Consider the following 14,150-nt stretch of genomic DNA (forward strand, 5'->3'; position numbering starts at 1 on the left):
GAGCCTATGCTTCGGGCGCTACCACCCCGCGCGATTTTACACGAATATTTCCAACCTGACTTTAAGCCGCCGACCGGAAAAAAATGCAGCCGGCTAACGCTTTCAAATGTTCAATAGCTCCCAGACAATAGGGCCTAGGACCATCAAACCACTGCTAGAGTGTTCACAGACAGCGGCCCCGAGAAGCAGAGCCTATGCTTCGGGCGCTACCACCCCGCGCGATTTTACACGAATATTTCCAACCCTGACTTTAAGCCGCCGACCGGAAAAAAATGCAGCCGGCTAACGCTTTCAATGTTCAATAGCTCCCAGACAATAGGGCCTAGGACCATCAAACCACTGCTAGAGTGTTCACAGACAGCGGCCCCGAGAAGCAGAGCCTATGCTTCGGGCGCTACCACCCCGCGCGATTTTACACGAATATTTCCAACCCTGACTTTAAGCCGCCGATCCGGAAAAAAATGCAGCCGGCTAACGCTTTCAATGTTCAATAGCTCCCAGACAATAGGGCCTAGGACCATCAAACCACTGCTAGAGTGTTCACAGACAGCGGCCCCGAGAAGCAGAGCCTATGTTTTGGGGCGCTACCGACCCCGCGCGATTTTACACGAATATTTCCAACCCTGACTTTAAGCCGCCGACCGGAAAAAAATGCAGCCGGCTAACGCTTTCAAAGTTCAATAGCTCCCAGACAATAGGGCCTAGGACCATCAAACCACTGCTAGAGTGTTCACAGACAGCGGCCCCGAGAAGCAGAGCCTATGCTTCGGGCGCTACCACCCCGCGCGATTTTACACGAATATTTCCAACCCTGACTTTAAGCCGCCGACCGGAAAAAAATGCAGCCGGCTAACGCTTTCAAATGTTCAATAGCTCCCAGACAATAGGGCCTAGGACCATCAAACCACTGCTAGAGTGTTCACAGACAGCGGCCCCGAGAAGCAGAGCCTATGCTTCGGGCGCTACCACCCCGCGCGATTTTACACGAATATTTCCAACCCTGACTTTAAGCCGCCGACCGGAAAAAAATGCAGCCGGCTAACGCTTTCAATGTTCAATAGCTCCCAGACAATAGGGCCTAGGACCATCAAACCACTGCTAGAGTGTTCACAGACAGCGGCCCCGAGAAGCAGAGCCTATGTTTCGGGCGCTACCACCCCGCGCGATTTTACACGAATATTTCCAACCCTGACTTTAAGCCGCCGACCGGAAAAAAATGCAGCCGGCTAACGCTTTCAATGTTCAATAGCTCCCAGACAATAGGGCCTAGGACCATCAAACCACTGCTAGAGTGTTCACAGACAGCGGCCCCGAGAAGCAGAGCCTATGCTTCGGGCGCTACCACCCCGCGCGATTTTACACGAATATTTCCAACCCTGACTTTAAGCCGCCGACCGGAAAAAAATGCAGCCGGCTAACGCTTTCAAATGTTCAATAGCTCCCAGACAATAGGGCCTAGGACCATCAAACCACTGCTAGAGTGTTCACAGACAGCGGCCCCGAGAAGCAGAGCCTATGCTTCGGGCGCTACCACCCCGCGCGATTTTACACGAATATTTCCAACCCTGACTTTAAGCCGCCGACCGGAAAAAAATGCAGCCGGCTAACGCTTTCAATGTTCAATAGCTCCCAGACAATAGGGCCTAGGACCATCAAACCACTGCTAGAGTGTTCACAGACAGCGGCCCCGAGAAGCAGAGCCTATGCTTCGGGCGCTACCACCCCGCGCGATTTTACACGAATATTTCCAACCCTGACTTTAAGCCGCCGACCGGAAAAAAATGCAGCCGGCTAACGCTTTCAATGTTCAATAGCTCCCAGACAATAGGGCCTAGGACCATCAAACCACTGCTAGAGTGTTCACAGACAGCGGCCCCGAGAAGCAGAGCCTATGCTTCGGGCGCTACCACCCCGCGCGATTTTACACGAATATTTCCAACCCTGACTTTAAGCCGCCGACCGGAAAAAAATGCAGCCGGCTAACGCTTTCAATGTTCAATAGCTCCCAGACAATAGGGCCTAGGACCATCAAACCACTGCTAGAGTGTTCACAGACAGCGGCCCCGAGAAGCAGAGCCTATGCTTCGGGCGCTACCACCCCGCGCGATTTTACACGAATATTTCCAACCCTGACTTTAAGCCGCCGACCGGAAAAAAATGCAGCCGGCTAACGCTTTCAAAGTTCAATAGCTCCCAGACAATAGGGCCTAGGACCATCAAACCACTGCTAGAGTGTTCACAGACAGCGGCCCCGAGAAGCAGAGCCTATGCTTCGGGCGCTACCACCCCGCGCGATTTTACACGAATATTTCCAACCCTGACTTTAAGCCGCCGACCGGAAAAAAATGCAGCCGGCTAACGCTTTCAAAGTTCAATAGCTCCCAGACAATAGGGCCTAGGACCATCAAACCACTGCTAGAGTGTTCACAGACAGCGGCCCCGAGAAGCAGAGCCTATGCTTTCGGGCGCTACCACCCCGCGCGATTTTACACGAATATTTCCAACCCTGACTTTAAGCCGCCGACCGGAAAAAAATGCAGCCGGCTAACGCTTTCAATGTTCAATAGCTCCCAGACAATAGGGCCTAGGACCATCAAACCACTGCTAGAGTGTTCACAGACAGCGGCCCCGAGAAGCAGAGCCTATGCTTCGGGCGCTACCACCCCGCGCGATTTTACACGAATATTTCCAACCCTGACTTTAAGCCGCCGACCGGAAAAAAATGCAGCCGGCTAACGCTTTCAAAGTTCAATAGCTCCCAGACAATAGGGCCTAGGACCATCAAACCACTGCTAGAGTGTTCACAGACAGCGGCCCCGAGAAGCAGAGCCTATGCTTCGGGCGCTACCACCCCGCGCGATTTTACACGAATATTTCCAACCCTGACTTTAAGCCGCCGACCGGAAAAAAATGCAGCCGGCTAACGCTTTCAAAGTTCAATAGCTCCCAGACAATAGGGCCTAGGACCATCAAACCACTGCTAGAGTGTTCACAGACAGCGGCCCCGAGAAGCAGAGCCTATGCTTCGGGCGCTACCACCCGCGCGATTTTACACGAATATTTCCAACCCTGACTTTAAGCCGCCGACCGGAAAAAAATGCAGCCGGCTAACGCTTTCAAAGTTCAATAGCTCCCAGACAATAGGGCCTAGGACCATCAAACCACTGCTAGAGTGTTCACAGACAGCGGCCCCGAGAAGCAGAGCCTATGCTTCGGTCGCTACCACCCCGCGCGATTTTACACGAATATTTCCAACCCTGACTTTAAGCCGCCGATCGGAAAAAAATGCAGCCGGCTAACGCTTTCAAAGTTCAATAGCTCCCAGACAATAGGGCCTAGGACCATCAAACCACTGCTAGAGTCTTCACAGACAGTGGCCCCGAGAAGCAGGGCCTATGCTTCGGACGCTACCACCCCGCGCGATTTTACACGAATATTTCCAACCGTGACTTTAAGCCGCCGATCGGGAAAAAAATGCAGCCGGCTAACGCTTTCAAAGTTCAATAGCTCCCAGACAATAGGGCCTAGGACCATCAAACCACTGCTAGAGTGTTCACAGACAGCGGCCCCGAGACGCAGAGCCTATGCTTCGGGTATTACCACCCCGCGCAATTTACACGCTCCTAGAGAATAGGGCCTAGGACCTTCAAACCACTTTTAAATTGTTCGCAAACAATGGCCACAGTATTTCAATTCATTTTTAAAGAAGCACTCTTAACCCTCTGGGGTCTAACTGTAAAACGTCGCACACTGGTGATTGTGCAATGCTCTGACATTTGTGTAAATTCCATCAACTTTATATACAGTGATTCTAAAGTGTTTCATATCTTTGTGTTCAGCACGAACTCAGCTACAATAATATGGCAGCAGTAAGTAGGTCATAATCATGTGTGGATTGTAAACTGCTCTAAAAACACAAACTGTAAACAGTATTTTTGAACATGCAGAGGAATGTTGTAATAAAACACACTAAACAATTGTGACTAAGACTTTTGGTCACTGAAATGTGTTCATCAAGGTCTTGGGTATCAAAAGATGACAATATTTCAGCAAATCCAATGAGAAATATAAAATAAATTGCTAAAAGTTAGTGTTGTGACTATTTTTCAACACCAGGTGAGAATGGAAGGGCAAATGGCTTTTCTGTAATGAATATGCATTGGGTAGGACGACATGCCAGCTACGTAGGCTATTCACACCTGGGCGCATGCCTCCCCACCACTAAGACAAAGACTCAGTGAGCCATTTAGAAGACAGAAACAAAGACATCTTTTGATTTTCAGAACATTTATTGAAGCAAACTATACGCATGGAAGATGAGATGAGACTGGTTGTACTCTTGCAACACTTGCGTGGCTTCTTAGCTAGTGGTGAACTAGGCCGTGTTTCCTGATCAGCATCTGTAAATATGATAAAAACAAAATTGTTAGGAAATGTGACATCAAATCAAACTTTATTTATATAGCACATTTCCTTCAACAGGTGAAAATTAAATGTGCTTTACAAAAAAGGGGCAAGCCACTAACAAATGAAAACAAAACTTAGGAAATGTGACATGGTTACATCATATACAAACAAAGAACCAAACAAACACAACCAGATGCAGAGAGGTAACCTATAATTTTGAGAAGCAATGGTTAGAATCGTTCGTAGTGTGGGAATTTACAAGCGCGCATATTAGTGAATATTCCTACAAACACACAGAGAATGTAATACAGCACACATTTACAAATAATGCAAGCTATCAACGAAACAACATTAGCTAAATTAAATATTGATATTCCAGCCCAACTACACGCAACTCATCAATAACAATGCCTCAATCTGAAGTAGACTAGGTCTGTTTAGCTAAGTGGTTATTATATTGCTATTTCCCGAATTTACTTATAGTATGCTAATATCGATTGTCCGAGGACATCAGTTTTAGAATCCTAGCCACGCCACGGGCTATTTATTACCAATATGATCGAAAAACATACAGTCTACCTGATACTTTTAACAACCAGACGCAGAGAGCCTAGCCTATAATTTTGAGATGCAATAGTTCGAATCGTTCGTGGTGTGGGAATTTACAAACGCGCATATTGCTGGATATTCCTACAAACACACAGATACGTTGCAATACAGTACACATATTTACCAATATGATCATAAAAAAATATACTTACGCAAGAAGTTGATCCTCAGCTGGATCAGTTCGCTGTTCGAAATGACACCGCTCTTCATCAGTGTCGGCTTCCGGACGGACCATTTTCCAAAAATAAACGAAATGTACACCTCAAGAGAAGTGAATATGGCGACACTGACATTCTACCCCGTTTTCGCAGACTTAACATTTCTCACATGGATCTCGCATCGCGCCTCCTTTAGTCTCCTTCTATGGAAAGTAATTATAATGTTGTTAACATGTGAATGCGATTTGGGAGGACTTCCTGCTGAGCGAAATTCACGTAGTAATGAGTAAAGTTTAACGAAGCATACATGGTCTAATTAATCAAATTTAAAACTTTTAAAACAATTAATATTATTTGCCGAATGTGCGCATTGGAAAGTCGCGATTCTAAGGTTTCTGTCAATATTTTTGTTGCGTCTGTATGATAACAGGACGTGAAGTTAATCATCCAAATAGAAACGAAAGTTAATTTCATCTTGTCGAGCTCCGCCGGCGGAGCTCTGACTTGACTGAAGTAGCCCTAGGTAGCTTCAATGATGGAGCATAAAGTAAGTTATCAACGTGCACTTGTACGTCCGTTTAATGAAGATACAGCACTTTCATGTGGTCAAGTTGTAGTGTGAAACTGCAAATAATTCATAAGTGACTATGAAATAATGTAAACAAATATTATGAAATACAATGAAGTATGAGCAGAAATAATTCCTAAAAACATTGATGAATTAATCTACTCACAAACAAAGCTTCCCCAAGGATCACACAGGCAGATGGAACAAGATTAAAGGAGGTCTTGAATCATGCTGTTCTTTAGCTTGTGTTACAGTGAAAATTCTTCTTCTTTGGTGTTTTACAGCAGTTGGCATCCTTTTTAATTGCATTACTGCCTCCTTCTGGATCAAACAGGGAAAGAGGGAAAATGGCTGCTCTTATAATGTGACTAGCAATCAATGTGACTTTAAACAACCAATGAGAAGGCAAACATCTGAAATAACAGGAAAAATGGCATTCACATAATAGCCTATAGAAGGTGCTAGAAACACTTAAACAGAGTGAATGAAAGTAACATTACACAAACAATGGCCACGGGATGCACAGCCTATGCTTTGGGCATTATTACACAAATATTTTCATCTGTGACTTTAAGCTGCCATTCGGACAAAAATGCAGCCGGCAAACGCTTTCAAAGTTCAATAGCTCCCAGACAATAGGGCCTAGGACCGTCAAACCACTGCTAAAGTGTTCACAGACAGCGGCCCCGAGACGCAGAGCCTATGCTTCAGGCGTTTCCACCCTGCACGATTTTACACGAATATTTCCAACTATGACTTAAGTTTCCATTTGGAAAAAAAGCAGCTGGCAAACACTTTCAAGTTCAACAGCTCCTAGAGAATAGGGCCTAGCACCTTCAAACCACTTTTAAATTGTTCGCTAACAATGGCCACAGTATTTCAATTTATTTTTGAAGAAGCACTCTTAACTGACTTGACTGAAGTAGCCCTAGGTAGCTTCAATGATGAAGGAGCATAAAGTAAGTTATCAACGTGCACTTGTACGTCCGTTTAATGAAAATACAGCACTTTCATGTGGTCAAGTTGTTGTAGTGTGAAACTGCAAATAATTCATAAGTGACTATGAAATAATGTAAACAAATATTATGAAATACAATGAAGTATGAGCAGAAATAATTCCTAAAAACATTGATGAATTAATCTACTCACAAACAAAGCTTCCCCAAGGATCACACAGGCAGATGGAACAAGATTAAAGGAGGTCTTGAATCATGCTGTTCTTTAGCTTGTGCTACAGTGAAAATTCTTCTTCTTTGGTGTTTTACAGCTGTTGGCATCCTTTTTAATTGCATTACTGCCTCCTTCTGGATCAAACAGGGAAAGAGGGAAATGGCTACTCTTATAATGTGACTAAGCAATCAATGTGACTTCAAACAACCAATGAGAATGCAAACATCTGAAATAACAGGAAAAAATGGCATTCACATAATAGCCTATAGAAGGTGCTAGAAACACTTAAACAGAGTGAATGAAAGTAACATTGCACAAACAATGGCCATGGGATGCACAGCCTATGTTTTGGGCATTATTAACGCGATTTTACACTAATATTTCAAACTGTGACTTTAAGCCGCCATTCGGAAAAAAAATGCAGCGGGCTACCGCTTTCAAGGTTCAATAGCTCCCATACAATAGGGCCTAGGACCATCAAACCACTGCCAGAGTGTTCACAGACAGTGGCCCCGAGAAGCAGAGCCAATGCTTCGGGCGCTACCACCCAGCGCGATTTTACACGAATATTTCCAACCGTGACTTTAAGCCGCCGATCGGAAAGAAATGCAGCCGGCTAACGCTTTCAAGGATCAATAGCTCCCAGACAATAGGGCCTAGGACCATCAAACCACTGCTAGAGTGTTCACAGACAGCGGCCCCGAGAAGCAGAGCCTATGCTTCGGGCGCTACCACCACGAGCGATTTTACACGAATATTTCTAACCGTGACTTTAAGCCGCGGATCGGAAAGAAATGCAGCCGGCTAACGCTTTCAAGGATCAATAGCTCCCAGACAATAGGGCCTATGACCATCAAACCACTGCTAAAGTGTTCACAGACAGCGGCCCCGAGAAGCAGACCCTATGCTTCGGGCGCTACCACCCCGCGTGATTTTACACGAATATTTCCAACTGTTACTTTAAGCCGCCGATAGGAAAAAAATGCAGCCGGCTAACGCTTTCAAGGTTCAATAGCTCCCAGACAATAGGGCCTAGGACCATCAAACCACTGCTAGAGTGTTCACAGACAGTGGCCCCGAGACGCAGAGCCTATGCCAGGGAAATGTGAATGCATTCTGTCACTTCGGATGTCAAGACATGAAAGCGAATGTTCGCATAAAAACATAATGAATGTGTTTGAGAGGATATATAAAACAGTTACAATCTGACTATTGGCCTATTATATCCTATTTGTTGCATAACAAGTTTTTGTTGCATGGTCCAAGTTCAGCGACCAACGACAGTTTTGTTTGACAACGGTAAAATGTGCCCGAACGGCTGCAGAAGAATATTTCAATTCCAGGTGATTAAATTGATAAAAATCAATAAATTCAAAAGTAACCATATATAATCATTGTTGGTAACCCGTTGTATATAAGTGGAATAAACCCCTCTGGGCTGTCCCAGTTATTAGAAAATAATGTAGGCTACTTCGGTGGTAGTATGGGGTTACTGAAGAAATCATAGGACAGATGGACCGACGACAACGTCGCTTTTTCATACGTCAGTGGGCTAATTTTCCTTATCTTTGCGGGACTTTAGACCGCGGTGGCAACGCAGACAACAATGGGCTGAAGGAACCTTTTAGTTCCTTGAAAAGTTGTTCCTGGGACTAAAAGTTCCGGGTACCTTTGGTGGAAACACGGCTAATGACACCATCTGCCCTTCGGTTTAGAAATTACTTAAGGAACCCCTTCCCCCAGCAGAAATGTGTGTGTGTGTGTTTGTGTGTGTGTGTGTGTGTGTGTGGATAGGTAATACCAGACAGCAAAAGCTAAAATGTTGAACAAAGACCATAAAAGAGAAGATAGCTGTCTATTTTGTTCAAGTACAGTCTGATTTATTTAATTTCCAATTTATGTTTTATGTAGGTATAATGATTATTTGTGCCTTTTCTGGTTGGGTTATCAGCCAGGAGAAACTGGGTTTTCAGCAATAACTTTCATTTGAAGCAAGTCAATACAATAGTTCCTATCCCTAGGCAGGTTTAATGTTGATGAGTTATGTCAAAACTTCATGAGTTCAAAATGTCATAATAGCAATATCATTGTGTTTGTTTTTGGTGCTGAATTGAAAATATAATTTGTGAAACTGTGACTTGGATCATTAATACTGTTTTTCTATCCCTTAAATTTATAGGTTGTAGCAAATGTGTAGCATTGGTATAAGGCATGCAAACATTTGTAAAAAAATAAATAAATAGATATATTTTTTAAAGTAGTTGCATTTATAACATTCTGTTGTCTTGCATTTCGTTTCCTTCCATTGACACTTCCAAAACACTGGCCAGTGGTTTATACATTCAGTCCAATACAGATTAATTTACCCATTTAAGGCAAGTGCTTAAAGAGGTATATTCTATATAATTAATTGTTCATTAGATGTTCTCCAAGCAATTTTTCCAGATGAGTTAACCTATATATCTCAGCTGTCTGAGTTATTGTTGATTTTTGTGAGCCGATTGCATTGCTCATTGAAGCATAATCTACTGTACGAACCTCTCCCCCATCCACAAACACCTCACCCAAAAAACAAAACAAAAAAAAAACACAAAGACCCCAGGCAGGTATGAAGGATTCCTTAAGAGGGAGAATTATTTGGAATCCAATGTTTATTATGATTGTAGCATTTTTTATTTTGTTGCTTGAAGTGTTCATTGATTGTTTATTATTATTATTATTATTATTATTATTATTATAATCACCAATTCCATTTTTGTTATATGTGTATGTTTTATGCTTGTTATCAGCACGTGTTAGAGTCTGTTATTCGATATATATATTTCTTAATTTATCTTGTCTGGGATTATAACTCAAAGATTATGGGTTCCATTACCAGCTGGAGTGATGCTGTTGTACCTTTGAACATCTGCTAAATTCCAAAGTACAGTGAGATGTCATGGAAAACAATATCCTTCCATTTTAATAAAATTTCTTAGATAAAAAAGTTTAAATTTTATTTCCAAAAAGATTAGTGTAAAACTTGTTTTCTGCACCCTCCCTTTGCAAGGATAACACCACTGAGTTGTCTTCCATAGTGTTTTATGAGATTGGTGAATAATAGGGGATGTTTGACCATTCCTTAGTACAGTACCTTTTAAAATCTTTTGGTCTGCACTTGTGGCCTGTCCTCTTCCGTTCAAAACACTAATCTTAATCATATTAAAATCTGCTGCATAAGATGCCCATTATAAATCAGTCATTTTGTGTTCAGTTCTTGGTTGATTTGAGGAGCATGCTTGGGATGACTGTCTTGCTGAAAGTGTAACAGCAATGTTTGCACTTCCTGGCAAAGGGAATACTAGGCTTTTGGCCTAAACGTCTTGGCTTACTGAGTTTATGATTCCATTAAACTTAACAAGAACCCTGGACCAATATATGCAAATCAGCCCATAATATCAAAGATCCACCACCAAGATTTCACTATAGATATGACATGCGTTTCAATATACTGTAAGCATCTTTTTTCAAATGCCGAGCCCATCTTTAGTGTTTCTGGCCAAAAAGGTCAATTTTGGCCTGACCGTAACACAAAGTTCCAATCAAAGTTTCAGTGCTACAATGGTCCAGCACCACATACAGGGGAGATCGATTGAGTCAATAAAGTAGGAAGCCTGAAACCTCCCATGAAGAATACTCATCAGCACTTTGAAGAAAAATTACTCTGGGAATGCTTTGATCTTTTTTAATACTTTTTAATTTTTTCTATTTTATCACTGAATTTTACATGGTGTGTTTAGTGTAACCATTTGTTTTAATTATGATTTTTACTCATTTAAATGTCCCAAAACTGTTTAAGTCCAATCAGCTGTTTGGCCAATGACGTATCTGCCTCTACTGATACAGATAATTGTAATGTAAACATTTTCATGTTTTCATTTTATGCAATCATTTTCCACACAAAATTAGTAATTGTATGAAAAATACCTGCTGTGTTGGGGCAGATCAGGGGAGGTTTCTTTGTCTTTGTGTGAAGACAATGACAGTCCTTTAAAGTGGAACAAAGAGATCTAAGTGAAAGCATGAATTGGAATGAGAAAAGGAAGTTTGTAGTGAGAATAAGGAAAGACTTTTTCATGATAATGACGCTGAAATCCACAGTGTCAACCATTAACGACAGCAGCTGGAGTAAGGAAGTGTGTTAGTACTTACGATTAAATGGTGTAATGATTAAAAACCTCTCAAACCACTGACCTAATTCGAGATTTTTCAGCAGTGATTACAAAAAGGCTGTAGTGAGTGAATAGTCATGATCATGATTATTATTAACATAATTAATGTTTGTTTTAAAGGTGGTAAATCTGTACCACTAATGGGATTTACTGTGAAGTGATAATGGAATAGAGAAGTTCTTGAATCTTGTAAACACGATTAACCTCCACAAGAGGGTGCTATTGACCAAATATAGTGGACAAATAAACATGTTCAGTACATTGGAATTCAGAGACTATAGGTGAAAGAATTGGTACATGAAAATTAATTAAAATATTGAACAGAAACAATTTGATGAGATACATCATATTCAAGTCAGCAGAGTGTGTCTGATTTTCATCTGTAGTAATCAGATTTTTATCTGATTTTTATTATTCCTAATAGTCATTTGTTTTTAAAATGTTTCTTATGTGGAATCCATAATGTTATAAGTGGCAATGTCCCAGAATTCAATACTTTGACAATAACAATTTTTTTTACAGTGTGTAGTCTGATGTTGGCATTGATTGTCATTATATATAAATGGGTTTGTTTTTGCATCCAAAATCTGATCAGGTTTTGGGTGAATATTTGTACATGGTTTGCACCAGTAGTCTCATTTTTTAAACTAGCCATGAATATCTTCCCATTCCATTTTATACCATCAAAAATATATTCCAGGCACAGCTAGGGCCTGCAGTTAGTCCACCTCGTTATGTATCAAAAACCATCAATATTCATCTTAAATGGTCTTATAATTACTGTCCATTTTCACTATCCAAATGTCAGTGTATCAATTTAGCTGTTTAATAGATTTTAATATTTGTGTATAAAACATTTTTCGAGAGCTTGAAAATATTACCAGTTCAAATTGATTTGGCTGTGTTTTTAATTCCTTAGAGCATGTTAAAGAATGTACGTACCAATATTGATATGACATCCTGATTTTTTTATTTTAGTAACGAAATTGATTTTTCATTTAAATAAAGTGCTTGCTAATACAGGTTGTGGTTGGTTGATTGTTTTGGTATTGATGACCTTTTTCTGCCATATTTCATTTTGTGGTCAATGGATAATGCATTGCACTTTGACGTTTGGCCCCAAACAGTGCCTTCTAACATTATTAAAATACAACACAGTGCAGTGAGGGCAGTCTATGAAGTGCAGTTTCATGCCTCTGATGCTCTGTACAATTGGCTCCCTCTTTTCAGTGAATGGGGGAAATATATTAAGTTCAATGATCCTTCAGTATTTTATCATGGTAATTTTTGCATATTGATATACATCAGCAAGTGGGAGTTATCAGCCTAGAGCTATTTGCCGTGTTTTTAGAAGACATCCAACATAATTTACATAAGCACAGAAGAAGCGCGGTGAGTGGTATCTTTGGTAAATGCAAGAATATAAAATGGATATATGTGGGCATAAAATATAAACAGCCTTTAAACAACCTTTTTCTTCACTCATTTTCTTCGAGGGATAATTCTATAATTATATGACCTGATTCTTTCTCATTTTTTCTCTCTCTTTGTACAGACAGAGACAGACATGGATAGATAGTCAGTCAGTCAGTCCAGGACCAGTTAGCCTTCTATCATGGTGAACTGCTGTTGGTCCGGTGGCAATTTTCTATTCTAAGCAAAAGTCAGTGTCATCATACACTACCGAATTGAGTTATTGGTGATTAACACTTTCCCGAAAACCATTCTTAGTACAATAACTGCAGCCAAGCCCAGAGAGGATGTGGCCGATAGTGTGGATATGCAGTCTGGGAGGATTGAATATGGCTGCTGCCAGTATCTTACATATCTTTCCCAGAACAGATAGCACCAGCCATACAGTTCTACTTCATTTTTACTGCAGATGATAACCAGATGAAGTAGGGTTTTATTCAGATTTATTTCCATAACTAGAAGAGTGCACTCAGTAGAGTGCAGATCTCTGCCCGCCTGTTAGCTCTGCTGATGCAACAATAAGGCTACACAATCAATGCAACCAGAGCTAACGTTGACGTTATGGTCTGGCACAATCTGGACAGGAACAATTCCAAAAACCAGATGTAAAATATCAATTTCAATGGGAAAATGCAATAACAAAATTGCCACAGATTCAAACATCAACATATCCATTAGTTGGCGGATTATTTTGTTTGCATTTTAATGTTAAATTGACATTTTACATTGCTGGTCTTTCATTCCAAACAGAAGCATTGTGATCACTTGCGGCCCCTACCAGTCGGTTAGGAGAGTGGAAGTTAGCACTCAATGTATTTCAATGGACAACAATGATGGAAATGAATTCAAATAAAATACTTGTCGTTGTCGTTTGCAAAATGTTCGAGAATTCAGGTCCTTGCCCTGCTGTCAGCATGCACAACAAGTATTAGGCTGATGGGCCTAGTAGTTTGCGAGATTAGCTGCAGACAGATACACAAATACACACACGCACACACACACATGACCAAACACATAATCCCCTCCAGGCTCTCGCCTGGCGGAGATAAAAATGGAATGGCCTGTCTTCTTTATATTCTGTATTAAAAACAGCAACAAAAAATCTATATTTTAACATGCAGTTTCAGTGGAATTAGTAGAAAGGGAAAACAGTTTGATCATTAAGGGCTGCCCTTCTGCCTTTCTGTTTTATCACAGCTATGCTGCAAACTGTTAAACATATAAAATATTAATGTGTACATTTCCTGTGAAGCTCTGAGCCGTCTTTACAATTACTAAGGGTTCTTTTTATGTTCACATTTTGTCCCATGAGGTCCCAAAAGGTAGCATTAATGTCCTGATCTTGAAAATACAGTCCAGTCTCCAGCCATCATGGGTAGGGAGGGACTCCGTTCCCACAGAACGTCAAAAGCAATTCTCACCATAGATGTAAAGCCAGTTGGCAGACGTGGAAAGCCGGAGAGTGCACAGCTGTGCGAGAGTTCGCCTGAGTTTTTGTGTTTTACTGATACCTCTAACCCACTGACACTTTACGGTGCTTTAAAAATGTATGTT

General features: G+C 41.5%; 1 long non-coding RNA gene across 1 annotated transcript; it reads right to left on the bottom strand.

The window, feature by feature from the left end:
• Positions 1–4,270: 4,270 nt before the first annotated feature.
• On the bottom strand, positions 4,271–7,067 carry LOC118215520. The gene is made up of 4 exons (XR_004762835.1): positions 6,892–7,067; positions 5,909–6,063; positions 5,169–5,235; positions 4,271–4,400 (listed from the first exon to the last, which is right to left on the bottom strand). It is a non-coding gene; the product is annotated as an uncharacterized LOC118215520 (long non-coding RNA).
• Between the last annotated feature and the right edge of the window lie 7,083 nt (positions 7,068–14,150).

The sequence above is a fragment of the Anguilla anguilla genome, chromosome 16 (genome assembly GCF_013347855.1).
Source record: "Anguilla anguilla isolate fAngAng1 chromosome 16, fAngAng1.pri, whole genome shotgun sequence".
NCBI lineage: Eukaryota > Metazoa > Chordata > Actinopteri > Anguilliformes > Anguillidae > Anguilla > Anguilla anguilla.